The sequence below is a fragment of the Schistocerca piceifrons genome, chromosome 6 (genome assembly GCF_021461385.2).
Source record: "Schistocerca piceifrons isolate TAMUIC-IGC-003096 chromosome 6, iqSchPice1.1, whole genome shotgun sequence".
Taxonomy (NCBI): Eukaryota; Metazoa; Arthropoda; class Insecta; order Orthoptera; family Acrididae; genus Schistocerca; species Schistocerca piceifrons.
In genome coordinates, this window is record NC_060143.1 from 20,290,445 (window position 1) to 20,303,422 (window position 12,978).

The window sequence follows — 12,978 nt, forward strand, 5'->3', positions numbered from 1 at the left end:
TATACAGAGAAGTTGCTGCATTAGAAAATTGTAGCGAAATACAGGAAGATCTGCAGCGGATAGGCACTTGGTGCAGGGAGTGGCAACTGACCCTTAACATAGACAAATGTAATGTATTGCGAATACATAGAAAGAAGGATCCTTTATTGTATGATTATATGATAGCGGAACAAACACTGGTAGCAGTTACTTCTGTAAAATATCTGGGAGTATGCGTGCGGAACGATTTGAAGTGGAATGATCATATAAAACTAATTGTTGGTAAGGCGGGTACCAGGTTGAGATTCATTGGGAGAGTGCTTAGAAAATGTAGTCCATCAACAAAGGAGGTGGCTTACAAAACACTCGTTCGACCTATACTTGAGTATTGCTCATCAGTGTGGGATCCGTACCAGATCGGGTTGACGGAGGAGATAGAGAAGATCCAAAGAAGAGCGGCGCGTTTCGTCACTGGGTTATTTGGTAACCGTGATAGCGTTACGGAGATGTTTAATAAACTCAAGTGGCAGACTCTGCAAGAGAGGCGCTCTGCATCGCGGTGTAGCTTGCTCGCCAGGTTTCGAGAGGGTGCGTTTCTGGATGAGGTATCGAATATATTGCTTCCCCCTACTTATACTTCCCGAGGAGATCACGAATGTAAAATTAGAGAGATTAGAGCGCGCACGGAGGCTTTCAGACAGTCGTTCTTCCCGCGAACCATACGCGACTGGAACAGGAAAGGGAGGTAATGACAGTGGCACGTAAAGTGCCCTCCGCCACACACCGTTGGGTGGCTTGCGGAGTATCAATGTAGATGTAGATGTAGTACATTCCGCGACCGAAAAATGAATTTAACGATTCACACAACAACAACACTGAACAATTGACACCACAACCCTCATGAAAGAGGAGAGTGTATTGAAACACAGAGTTTTTCAACCATTCCAACCGGAAAAGCGAAATATTCATCCAGTCGTTTTCCTAAATAACTTTTCAGGAGTCTTTCCAGCTGCCTGGAATGACAAACAGAGAATACAATTCATTACCGGATACATACAAGGAGAAAGTGCTATATGGGGAACCGAGATGGTTGATAGAACTTTTTAAGCAAATTTTGGAGCGCAGGTGTTCAGCAACGCCTACGCAAAGAGGTCTACAACGCCGAACCTTTCCATTCGAACAGTGGCGGACTTCGCCGGTACTTTGAAAAGTACTTGAGAAAGATACAATATTGGGACACTCCCATAACAACAAAAGATGTTATTATGATCCTTAAGTAAGTCAGAACTACCCATTTCTATACGCGAAAAATTAGTGAACGTGTCAGAGGAAGATCAGGACGCATTTTTATCCGTCCTTGATTCGCTCGATCTTATACACGAAGACGCGCGTGCGAATGCTAACCGTAAGAACAACAACGCAGGCACGTATTCGAATGGAAACGGTAGTAATGGAAATGGTTCACACGAAACACAATACGGAAACAAACAGTACAATAACCGCAATAGAGGCCGAAACAATGGTTACCGTAATGGTAAACACAAAAACATGCATTACGACAACCAACGGTACAATCCAATATACAACACGCAACGACAGTATTACGGGAATGCCCCATACCAATCAAACAATAACGGTAGTAACTTCTACCAGAATGGGAACAAATACAAGGGTAAATGTTGCAACAATCAAAATTGCGGAGGTCAGCTACCTCCACCACAACCCTATGGGCAGCCACAACACCAGCAACAACAGCAATACACGCCTCAGCAACAACCATTCATGCAACAACAACAGTACACGCCACCACAACAGGACTTTAGATACAATAACAATAAACCAAGAAAACCATACAATCCACCGGTATATTTTACGCAGGCGAGTAATGTACCGATTTTTCAGCCTGGTAACCAAGTGCAGTACCAACAAGGGTTTGATACAAATCAACACACAATGGGTAAAAAACCAGCGAGAATGGTCAAGTGATGTGACAGAAGAATCAAATCAGTCGCATCACAAGAAAGCGGAAAACTAACGGCAGCACCCTTTCGCCTCCTTGGGGATGCTGCGGGACATAATGGGGGCAAACTCGACCTTGAACGACTTAACGTAATACGTTATGATCGCGACACTGACTTGAGAGACGATTTGTTGCAGGAAAATATTGAGACAGACTTGAATGACGTATGGGAAGACGAAGTACAAGCAATGACTAAAATTTACATAGTCAATACACCAATAGATGCTATTATTGATACTGGTGCAAACGTAAATGCTTTATCACTATGTATGTTTAAGAAAGTTTCTGCAGGGATGAAAATTTTAACGTTACCAGTACAAGGTTGTTCAGTAACAGGAGCGGTAGGATCTTTATCACAGCGAGTCAATTTGCAAGCTCAGGTACCGATAAGGATTAATTGTACTTCTTTCATGTGTGTATTTCTAGTAGTTAAGAATTTGTCAGTGCCATGCTTATTAGGAATGGAGTTCCTGAGGAAGAATAAGGCAGTGATTGATATAGAAAAGGGTATCTGTACAATCCGAGTAGGTGAACAGGAGGTAACGCTGCAATTGTTGCGCGGCAAGGTCAAAAGAGTCAACACTGAGCACAAAGTTAAGGTACGCAGACTGGTACAGCGAATGTTTTTGAACCAAGCACACATGACAAGACCGGGTAACAGTTGGACGGATTTTGATACTGATGACGGACGTCCGACTAGAGAAGAGATTTTGAATAAAGTAAGCGAATCAAGTGAACTTGATTACATACAAAGGCAAGATTTACTGCACTTACTTATGAGGTATCTTCATGTCTTTTCTTCGAAACCTGGAGTAATACGTGACTACGAATACGACATGAAGGTCGCTCCCCATTCTACTTTTTGCAAGACAACGTACTCTGTCCCGTATGCAAGTCGAGAGGCTGTGAAAAATGAAATACGTAAAATGCTTAAGTGGGAGATCATTGAACCGTCAGACTCACCTTACAGTAGTCCGTCATTGCCAGTTTTGAAGCAGGATGGTAGTGTACGTATAGTTTTGGATGCAAGAAACATAAATAAAATAATTATTCCAGTAAGAACTCGACCTGAGGCTATGGATGAACAATTACAAAGGTTTCATGGAGTAAAATTCCTCACATCAGTAGACTTGAGATCGAGCTACTGGCAGGTCAAGATGACATCACAGTCTCGAAAATATACAGAGTTTATATTTGCAGGTAGATCATACCAATTCAAAGTAGTTCCATTTGGTTTGAATGTGAGTTCAGGCGTATTCATAGCTGCACTTGATCATGTATTAGGACCCGAACTGTTGGATCGAGTAACAGTGTATGTTGATGACTTACTGATTGCTACGAAATCTTGGGAAGAACATTTAGACATAATAAGCAAAGTTTTCCAGAGGTTTGTTGACTATGGAGTCACAGCTAATCTACATAAGTCTAAATTTGGTAAAAGCGAGATTAAATTTTTAGGACATCTTGTATCATCGCAGGGAATTACCCCAGATCCAGACAAACTAGCAGCTATTAAAAACTTTCCTGTGCCCTCTTCTAAACGCCAGTTGAAAGGCTTCCTCGGAATGACTTCCTTTTTCAGAAAGTTTATTTCGGACCAGTCGATGAACAGTCAAGCATTGCATGATCTTCTAAAGAAAAATACTCACTCGCATTGGACGCCAGAGTATCAGGCAGATTTTGATCGCATTAAACAAGCACTTCTTAACAGCAATATTTTGTTCCATCCAGACATGGATAAAGAATTCTGTATTTCGTCAGATGCTTCATTTCAGGGGCTTGGTTCTTGTTTGTTTCAAATAGAAGTAATTGATGGAAAAGAAGAGATAAGAGTTATCAGCTTTGCAAGTAGGGTTCTCACAGAATGTGAGAGGTCATACTCGGTGACAGAGTTGGAGGCTCTGGCCATTGTATGGTCCTTTAAAAGGTTCAATTACTACATCCATGGTCGGAAAATTAAGGTCTTTTCTGATCACCAAGCTCTTAGTTTCTTGCTCTCGTGTAAACTTCTTCATCCTCGTCTTACACGATGGAGTCTCTTCTTGCAAGAGTATGATTTCGAAATAGTATACATCAAGGGTAAAAACAACATTATCGCGGATGCTTTGTCACGCATGCCGCAAGGACTTCCCGAGTCCAGTGAACTTATCGAGCAGATGTCTAACTACCGAATTCTTCTAATGAAAGACCCACTACATAGAAAGTATTTCCTTCAGCTCTGCAAGCAGATGCGTATACTCCAAGAAACAGATCCCAAATGGCGTAAGGTCAAACAACTTCTTCTAACAAAACCCGATCACCACTTGTCCAAATTTTATAAACTACACAACGATGTTTTATTCCATCGAACTTCTCTCCTCTCTGGTAGATGGTGTGTGTGTATACCACACGCATACGTTGAACACCTTATCTGGTACACACATCTTTCCTGGGGTCATTATGGACCTGAAAAATGCAAACGAAAGATTTCTGTGTATTGCTATGTACCAAACTTGCACCATCGAATCCACAAGTTGTTAAGTACATGTCTTATCTGCCAGAAGGCAAAACCCTTCAACCATTCGAACCTAATTCCTCTGAATCCAATTATTACTGAGAGACTAAATTAAGTTCTGGTCCTTGATCTCGCCGGCCCCCTGCCGCAAGGGAGGGGAGGGGTGAAATACCGAGTCGCATTGATGGATCTTTTCACAAAACATGTGAGACTTTATGCAGTGAAATCATCCAGTGCACTTCCGATCATCCGTCGAATCGAACAAGACTATTTTCCTCGATTTGGCAAGCCGGAGGCCATTCTATCAGATAATGCATCGAATTTCACTGGCAGACAATGGCGCAATTTTCTTGCCAGACATGGCATCAAACAAATACTTATATCTCGTTTCAGACCGCAATCTAATCCCACCGAACGTATCTTCAAAGAGTTCAATAGATTCATTCGAACCTACATACCTAATCGACAAACCCGTTGGATTGACTTTGTATCTTCATTCGAGCAGATTGTCAACAATCTTCCACACTTCTCAACTGGATTTACACCTGCGGAATTAATGACGAGTCATCGGGAAAGAAATGAATGGTTAGATCCCATACTTAAAATTGTAGAACCAGAATTAGATTTAGATGCAAAACTTAGGCAAGCATTGGTATCCTTAGCTGTACAGGCGAATCTACGCAAGAAGTCTTATGACAAGAAGGTATCTAAGGCTCTTACATATGATATTAATGAAAAGGTGCTTTTACGGACACATTTTAAGCCATCGAAGTTGTTGAAAAGAAATCGGAAATGGAGGCTATTGTACGACGGACCATTTGTAGTAATTAGAAAACCACTTACAGGATGTTATCTAATAGCGGATCCAGCATCTGGCAGAATTAAAGGATTTTACCACCACCAGGATCTCAAGAAGTATAACGAGGCAAAGTAACAAGCAAAGGAACATTAGCCTAAGGTTTAACCTGTGAAACACTTCGGTATTCAAACACACCAATATGAGTACTCACACTTTGGCGAAAAACTGTGGAGGTAATTGAAGATTTGATTTATTATGGCGTACGAAAAGGAAAGCACATTCCATTTGAGAGGACAGATTCTCAGTTAGTTTTAAGTTAGTCATAGGTGTAAGCAGTCCAAGTTGGCTGTTGGCATTGAGGAATGCCGTTATTGGTGAAAGGAGATACGGAAGGAAGCAGCAGATTGCCACCTTCCAACTCCAATGAATATATATGTATGTGAAATATTAGGTTAAGCAATTTCTTTTTCAGCTCTCAAGACGGAATGTTAGTCTTTAAGTGTACAGAGTACAGCCTATTGCATGTAAACTGTGCGTTATTGTAACACCGCCATGAACTATACCTTTTGTTAGCGCGATCTTTAGAATTAAACAGATTTGTGTAGCCAAGTGTTTGAAATGTCAAAAGCAGTAAATAACAGAGAGAGAGAGTATCAAGTAGTATTTGATAGTTTTCAGGAGATTCAATCTCAGATTCAAAGTATCATCTACGAACAGTAAGCCTCATAAAGATTTAATAGCTAAGCAACAATGCATTTCCTTTATTTTGTTTTACAACAGCTGTTAGGTCATGTGCCACTACATGGAAATACATACGTCGTACTGACAAGTCTGAAGTATTCCTGATGGTAAACGTTTCTTCTTTAAACATGTAAGATGCACTAAAGTAATTTGCTATTTCACAGCCAAGCCCGACAATCGCCCAGAAGGAAGCGTGAGAAACTAGAAAGCTGTCACCAGATATGACTCACATTATAATAATAAAACTAAGATCTGATATTAGATCAAAGAATAGCCACTTGAAGGCACACGTGACGCATGCCATGCATCTAAGGTCACAAAAAATATCCTAGTGTAGTTGTGCTAGAATTTGTATATGTATATAGTGTATTTATGTTCATATTTGATCCTCTCCTCTTCCACTTCCCCATCCTATCCCATTAAAAAAAAAGTGAGGATTAGAATTTGAAAGGCTCATCTGAGTGCTCTTTAGACGGTTGAAGTGGAAACGAAATTTGTGGGAGAGATCCATTAGCGAAAGTTTTGTTCTAATCGCGTATCGCGAGTAGCAATGTTGAGAGATTATAATACATTCCGCGAGTAGTACTTGCAGCCAGTAACTTTATGAAGCATGAATCTTCCGGAGAGAAATGCATGAGTATGCTCGACCAGTAGAGATAGAATTTGTTCAATCTGTGCTCTACATAAACAGTGACACTAAATTTTGAAGAGAAACGAAATAACAAGCTGCTTAAAAGATTTGTTTTAAGAAAAATTTTACCTTTGTAAAAGGGAGAGAGAATAACCGAAATAATCGTGCCTTGATGCACAAGTAGTGGTATTCAATACGCTAATCCGGCGTGGCGTGACTGAAAAGGTTAACAGAATTTTGTGACTGTAAGCAAACTTAAGAAATGTATGTATGTATGTATGTATGTAATTTATGGACATTGTTTAATCTTGTAATGTATTTACCTGTGAGTAACTTGAACTGTGAACTTTGAAATCGCAATGTGAGATGGGAGATGTGAATTTGCAGACACCCTAAGACGTTCTAAACAAAATGCGAGTGATAAAGTGTACAAAATACGTGTGCAGTGAGGTGTGTACGCGCAAGTGCAGGTAGTGACAGCGATCACGGCAAAACATTTTGCAAACTATATGTAAAACGTTGGCTTCACTTACCTGTGTGTAAGCAGCATGGCAGGTCGCAGGGACTGTCCTGTGAAATCCTCGAAACAGACGGTGGTATTTTCTACCCAAGTTTTCGATACGCCGATCGACGATGGAGAAAGGACACTAGACGTGTGTTTTCCGCGTGTTCTCATTTTAGCAGAGCGCGAGTGACACACGTTAAACTTCATACGAGCATACACGAGCGCGTGTTGCACTGGACTAGTAACCGGCAACAGCGCGGAGCTGCTTGCAATTGGACTCAACAATTAACATTTGAAACACAACCGACGCGCGCGCTGTGGAGGCGTGTCATTGACCTTAGAATGTTTTCCGTCTCACAACTACGCAAGAGACATTGCTAAAGCTATCACAATGAAACTTAATTATGAACTTTATTTATTCTGTAAAAAGAGAAGTCTTAGCTTCAAATTAATTTCCATTTAATCAGTCACGTCGGATATTTTGCGATAGATAGTTAAATAAAGACAAGGCATTACTGAGCACTGAAACGTTAACTGGAAGGGAAGGTTATCAATCCTGTCCAGAATCCTATAAAACCTTTACCTGTAAGTCTACATTATAGCACGAACCTAACACAGGTTTCTTTCTGTTTATTCGCATGTAAACGACATGACGCTTGATGCGAGACACTAGAGAGGCAACACGAGCGAACACAAAAAAGACGCTACCCAGGGTCGTGACCTCTCGGACGACGCCGCTCACCGAACGAGAATTGACGTTGCAGACTCCGGTTAAGTGAGCGCGTGACAAATAAAAGTGTACAGTGTAGTGTCAAGTGAAACATCCTGATTAACAACGACATTCAAAAAGAATCTAATGAAACGGATAAAAAACATTACGAGACCAAACAGGTCACAGAGAATTTTAGAGGACTGTTTAAGTAATTATTTCAATGTATCTGTGTATGTTTGTCTACTGACATGTTTTGTTTTCTATATAGAGTATTATTCATTTATCTTTGTGTGTGTTAGACTTAAGATTGTTTTTTGTCATATTTTGATTCACAGTAACAGCAATTAAGATAACAGTGCAAGGACACCTTACAATGAACTGAGAGAAGTGCCAAAGTGCACAAAAGACTATTTGTTTTCATAACTGTACTGGAAGCATAAAATAACTAGATGTCAAACTCATTCCAATTTTATGTTAGAACGAAAGTAAACAGATGATAAAACACAGTAATGTCTTGAAACTACATGTGAGTCCTGATGATCCTTCCGGAATCATCATGCCTCACATGGGAGGCATTGTGACATTACAGCCTTTATCACTGCGATTTTTAATATGTAAAAGTTTTTTTTTCTGTATTCGCGTCAGTATGTGCGAACTTTTAACATATACCAATGAATGTTGTAACCAGATATCTTTGCCGCGCTCCTGAAAAGCGCAGAATATCACGATAGCTATAAACTGTTATACGCTGCTATCGATCAGTAAAAAAAAAAAAAACGATGCACCTATGTTTCAAAATAACAATTGCCAATTTTTACTTCTGCAGGGAGCCGCGCCGCTCTCTAGTTGTTCTTCTGTGAATGTGTTGCGAGTCGGACGCAAAAGTATTGTGCTCCATACTGATATAATCATTTTATTGTAAATTTAAGAGTTTAAGTGATTAAAAATATATGTAGCCACAAACAAGCGAGAATGTGTATCATGAAAATTCGCTCCACCGCCACAATGGGTGGCCATGTTAATGTAAGTTTCCGTTTCATAATATAATACTTGAAGCCTTGAAGTTTATTTAATTTCAAAGAAAATCTCTCAACCTTATTTTCATTAATTATACTTGTGATAATCTTTCCTGTTTAAAAGATTTATGCAGCTTATGATCCAGCGTGTGTTCTGTCGGAACAGGAGGCTGTCGTGACGACATCGTTATAGTATTTATTCCAAGTTCTTTCAGTTCCGTTTATATGTTCGTACAAATCCAATTAGTTGGTCCCTTAGGTTTCTTTTGTGTAACTTCCGTCTGTTTTCTCCGCGCGATCTTCCTCCGAAAAAAATTATTTCTGTTCTTTTTTTTTTTTTTTTTTTTTTTTTTGTAATTTTCGATATCGCGGATGAGAAAAGACAGCCGCCTCCTGCTCCGAACGGAACACCACGACTTTTCTAACGTCGGAGAGTACCGCAAGAATTTTCCGCTAAAAGGTAATATAATTTCTTAAAGCTGGATCAATTACACATGTTGCTGCTGTTCTCCGACAAATCTGGTGTGATTAATAGTAATTTATTCTGTCACGACAAAAAGAACCAATTTTATTTTTACCAAAGCAACAAAGCTTTCAATTAAATTACAATAAAAAAAAATCATACCAGAGCTCACACAAATGGCTTCTGGGATTGTGTAATTACAGAAGCCACTGAAATAAAAATCACCGACAATGCCCTAAACAGATGCGGTGGCCTGCAGTTCAGCACAAAGTGGGATCCAGCAATCACACAGTTGAAGTGGGAGCAGCAAACCCTGAGTCAATGTATGCCCGTATATGGTGAGCTCGCGGGTACCAGTGAAATCACAGCCAACAGCTAGTGTATGTAACGGGCATACTCGCAGTCCACTATCACTCATACCATTTGACAATGGCCAAGGATTGCTTGGCCGAAAGCTCATGTAATTTTAATTACTTGACATGCTTGGAAACCTGAGAACTTTTATTCAATGTTACTGCCATAAGACTCTGCATTCTTACAGCTCTGTATACAATTTTCCATGGGTTACACATGCCGTATGGTGTTTGTTTAAAGGATTCTACCATTAGAAGATAGTTAAGAATATGACTAATCATGTATTAATAACTTGGAAAAAATAAAATTTAGACTGCACTATTGGTAATTCTTATCCTTCTTACTAACTGGTCATTGCAGTTATCCTAGTTACCAGTTCTACATTCCGACCTTGGCAGGGTATCCATTGCTGATTGGTCTCTGCATTATCCCATGTCTTATGGTGTTATTTGAAAGTGGTATGATGAGGTATGGGGAGAACATACTGACCACCCAATTATTGTCAGCTTCCCAGACTCAGAGCTACTACCTCTTGCTCATGTAGCTCCTTAACGGGCCCCATGAGGCTGAATGCAGCCTATTGCCATCCTCCCACCATGGGAAATTTCCTGGCAGTATTGAGAACTGAAGCTAGGTTTTCCACATGGCAGTCAAAAGCACTGACCACTAAGCTACAGATGCAGATGTTATCCCACTTTCATTCTGGCATATCTTTTCTTTCTTAACATGTATCTTATTCCGTCATTTGCTCTGACAGAGAGTAGTAAAGACAGTTAATTTCCCTGGGTACAATGTTCTATAATAATGTAATACATCAAAGAATGGAAACTACTGCTAGGAATATAAACAATCTAGGAAAAGGCAGACTGGTATTTACCATAAATAAGACACATAACATTGCAGACGGGCACAATTAAAAGACACTTACATAAAGCCTTTCGCCTCAAGCATCATCAGCAAAAGAAAAACACACATCTTTCATACGCACAAGCAAGCACACTACATGCACACATGATCTCCAACTCCAGTATCTCAGGCTAGAATGTAACCATCACATGAGGTTGCAAGCAGCAATGTGGAGGGGGCAGGAACAGAAATGCAGGGGTAGGGGGAGAGATGAACACTGTCTGGTGGAGTGTGCAGGAGCTAGAATGCCAACAAGTGCATCCCCTATTTCCGGTACAATAATTCTTGCTAGTATTCTATTGAAGTTGGTTGGTTATGTATTTTTTGTCTGATAAGGGTTATTGCTTATTTGGGTTTAAAGTTTAATTACTTTTGGTTATTTTGAGGTTGCGGGGCAGGGAGGTGGGGAGAAAAGGAGTAAAAAAGGAGAGGAGTGGGGAAAGATGGGTTGGCAGAGAGCAGCAAATAAACATGGCGAGAGACAAGAATGGGGAGCTGATGATGTACACTGCTACCCCTTCCTCTTCCCTGCCAACTTCAGATTGTTGCTTGCATCCCATGTGATAACTGCATTCTGGCCAAGATGCTGGAGTTGGCAGTAATGTGTGCATGAGATGTGGTTGCTTGTGTGTCTGAATGGTGTGTGTTTCTCTTTTGCTAATGAAGGCTTGCACAAAAGCTTTATGTAAGTCTCTCTCAACTGTGCCTGTCTGCAAACTTAATGTGACTTCTTTACAATAAGTAGTAACTGTCTTTCCCAACATTGTTAATGTAATAAATCATGTATGCATGTAGCTGATGAGAGGAAGAAGGGATTTTATTCAGATCTTAAACAATTCTGCAAAGTAGGTCCAAAAGACAAAATTAGCTAACAAAATAATCAGTTTATGAATATATAATTGGACAGAAAAAATCTTCTCATCAAGCAGAGACAGGAAAAAACACACATGAAAGTTAAGGGAATTTGCAAGCTTCCAGAACCAGTGGATTCTTCTTCTGGCAGAGGGGTTGAAGAGGAAGGAATAGGTATTAATAAAAAGGACTGCTTGAATTTTAGGTAATGGAGAGAGTTATGGAAAAGTCACCCAAAACCCTGGGTCAGGAAGACTTGCAGACAAGATGAGAAGCAAAGACTTAGCTTTCTGCTCTTCTTAACCCTTACACAATGTTTTATCAGTAATCCCTCTTGCTTATTAACAGTCTTTCCCTCTCACCCTGTCTTGTAAATCTCCCCTGACCTGGGGTACTGGGCAACTTTTCTGTAACTCTTCCTATGTTCTAAACCTTGCCAGTCTATTTCCTTCATCTTTCTCCTTCCCCTTTAACCCTTCTACCAGAAGATGGAGTCATTGGCTGTGAAAGTTTGCACATTTCCTTAACATTATGTGTGTTTTCTTCTGCTGCTGCTTGGTGGAAATATTTTTTATCTATCTGATAATATTTTAATATATCTAGAAACAAAGATGATGTGACTTACCAAACAAAAGCGCTGGCACGTCGATAGACACACAAACAAACACAAACATACACACAAAATTCAAGCTTTCGCAACAAACTGTTGCCTCATCAGGAAAGAGGGAAGGAGAGGGAAAGACGTATGTTTGTGTTTGTTTGTGTGTCTATCAACGTGCCAGCGCTTTCGTTTGGTAAGTCACATCATCTTTGTTTCTAGATATATTTTTCCCATGTGGAATGTTTCCCTCTATTAATTCATATCATTGATTATATTTTAAGAATGTGTCAATTGCTCTGACACAAGTGGGTTTGTAATGTTAGTTCTAGAAGGCAGACCGAGCGAGGTGGCGCAGTGGTTAGACACTGGACTCACATTCGGGAGGACGACGGTTCAATCCCACGTCCAGCCATCCTGATTTAGGTTTTCTGTGATTTCCCTAAATCACTCCAGGGAAATTCCGGGATGGTTCCTCTGAAAGGGCATGGCCGACTTCCTTCCCCATCCTCCCCTAATCCGATGAGACCGATGACCTCGCTGTCTGGTCTCCTTCCCCAAAACCAACCCAACCCAACCCTCTAGAAGGCAACAGTCTGAAGAAATAACCTGGAAACACGAAATATTATTGAACCTACTCTTAATCAACAGAGGGGTTAATACTTCATAAACATAATGTTCTACATCATCACAGCAGCTGTCTGCACTATGCTTTTACACCTACACTCTTACAAATGCAAAATGTTTCAGTATTTCCACTACATGGAAGTGGAATTGCTGACATCTGATATTACAATTGGTGTGCTTTTCAAGCCAAGAAAAGGAAATAACAAAGGCAAATAATTTGTGCATTTAATACTGTCAAAGTAAGGAAACTAATGGTATAATACATCCCAAATGAAAGTGAA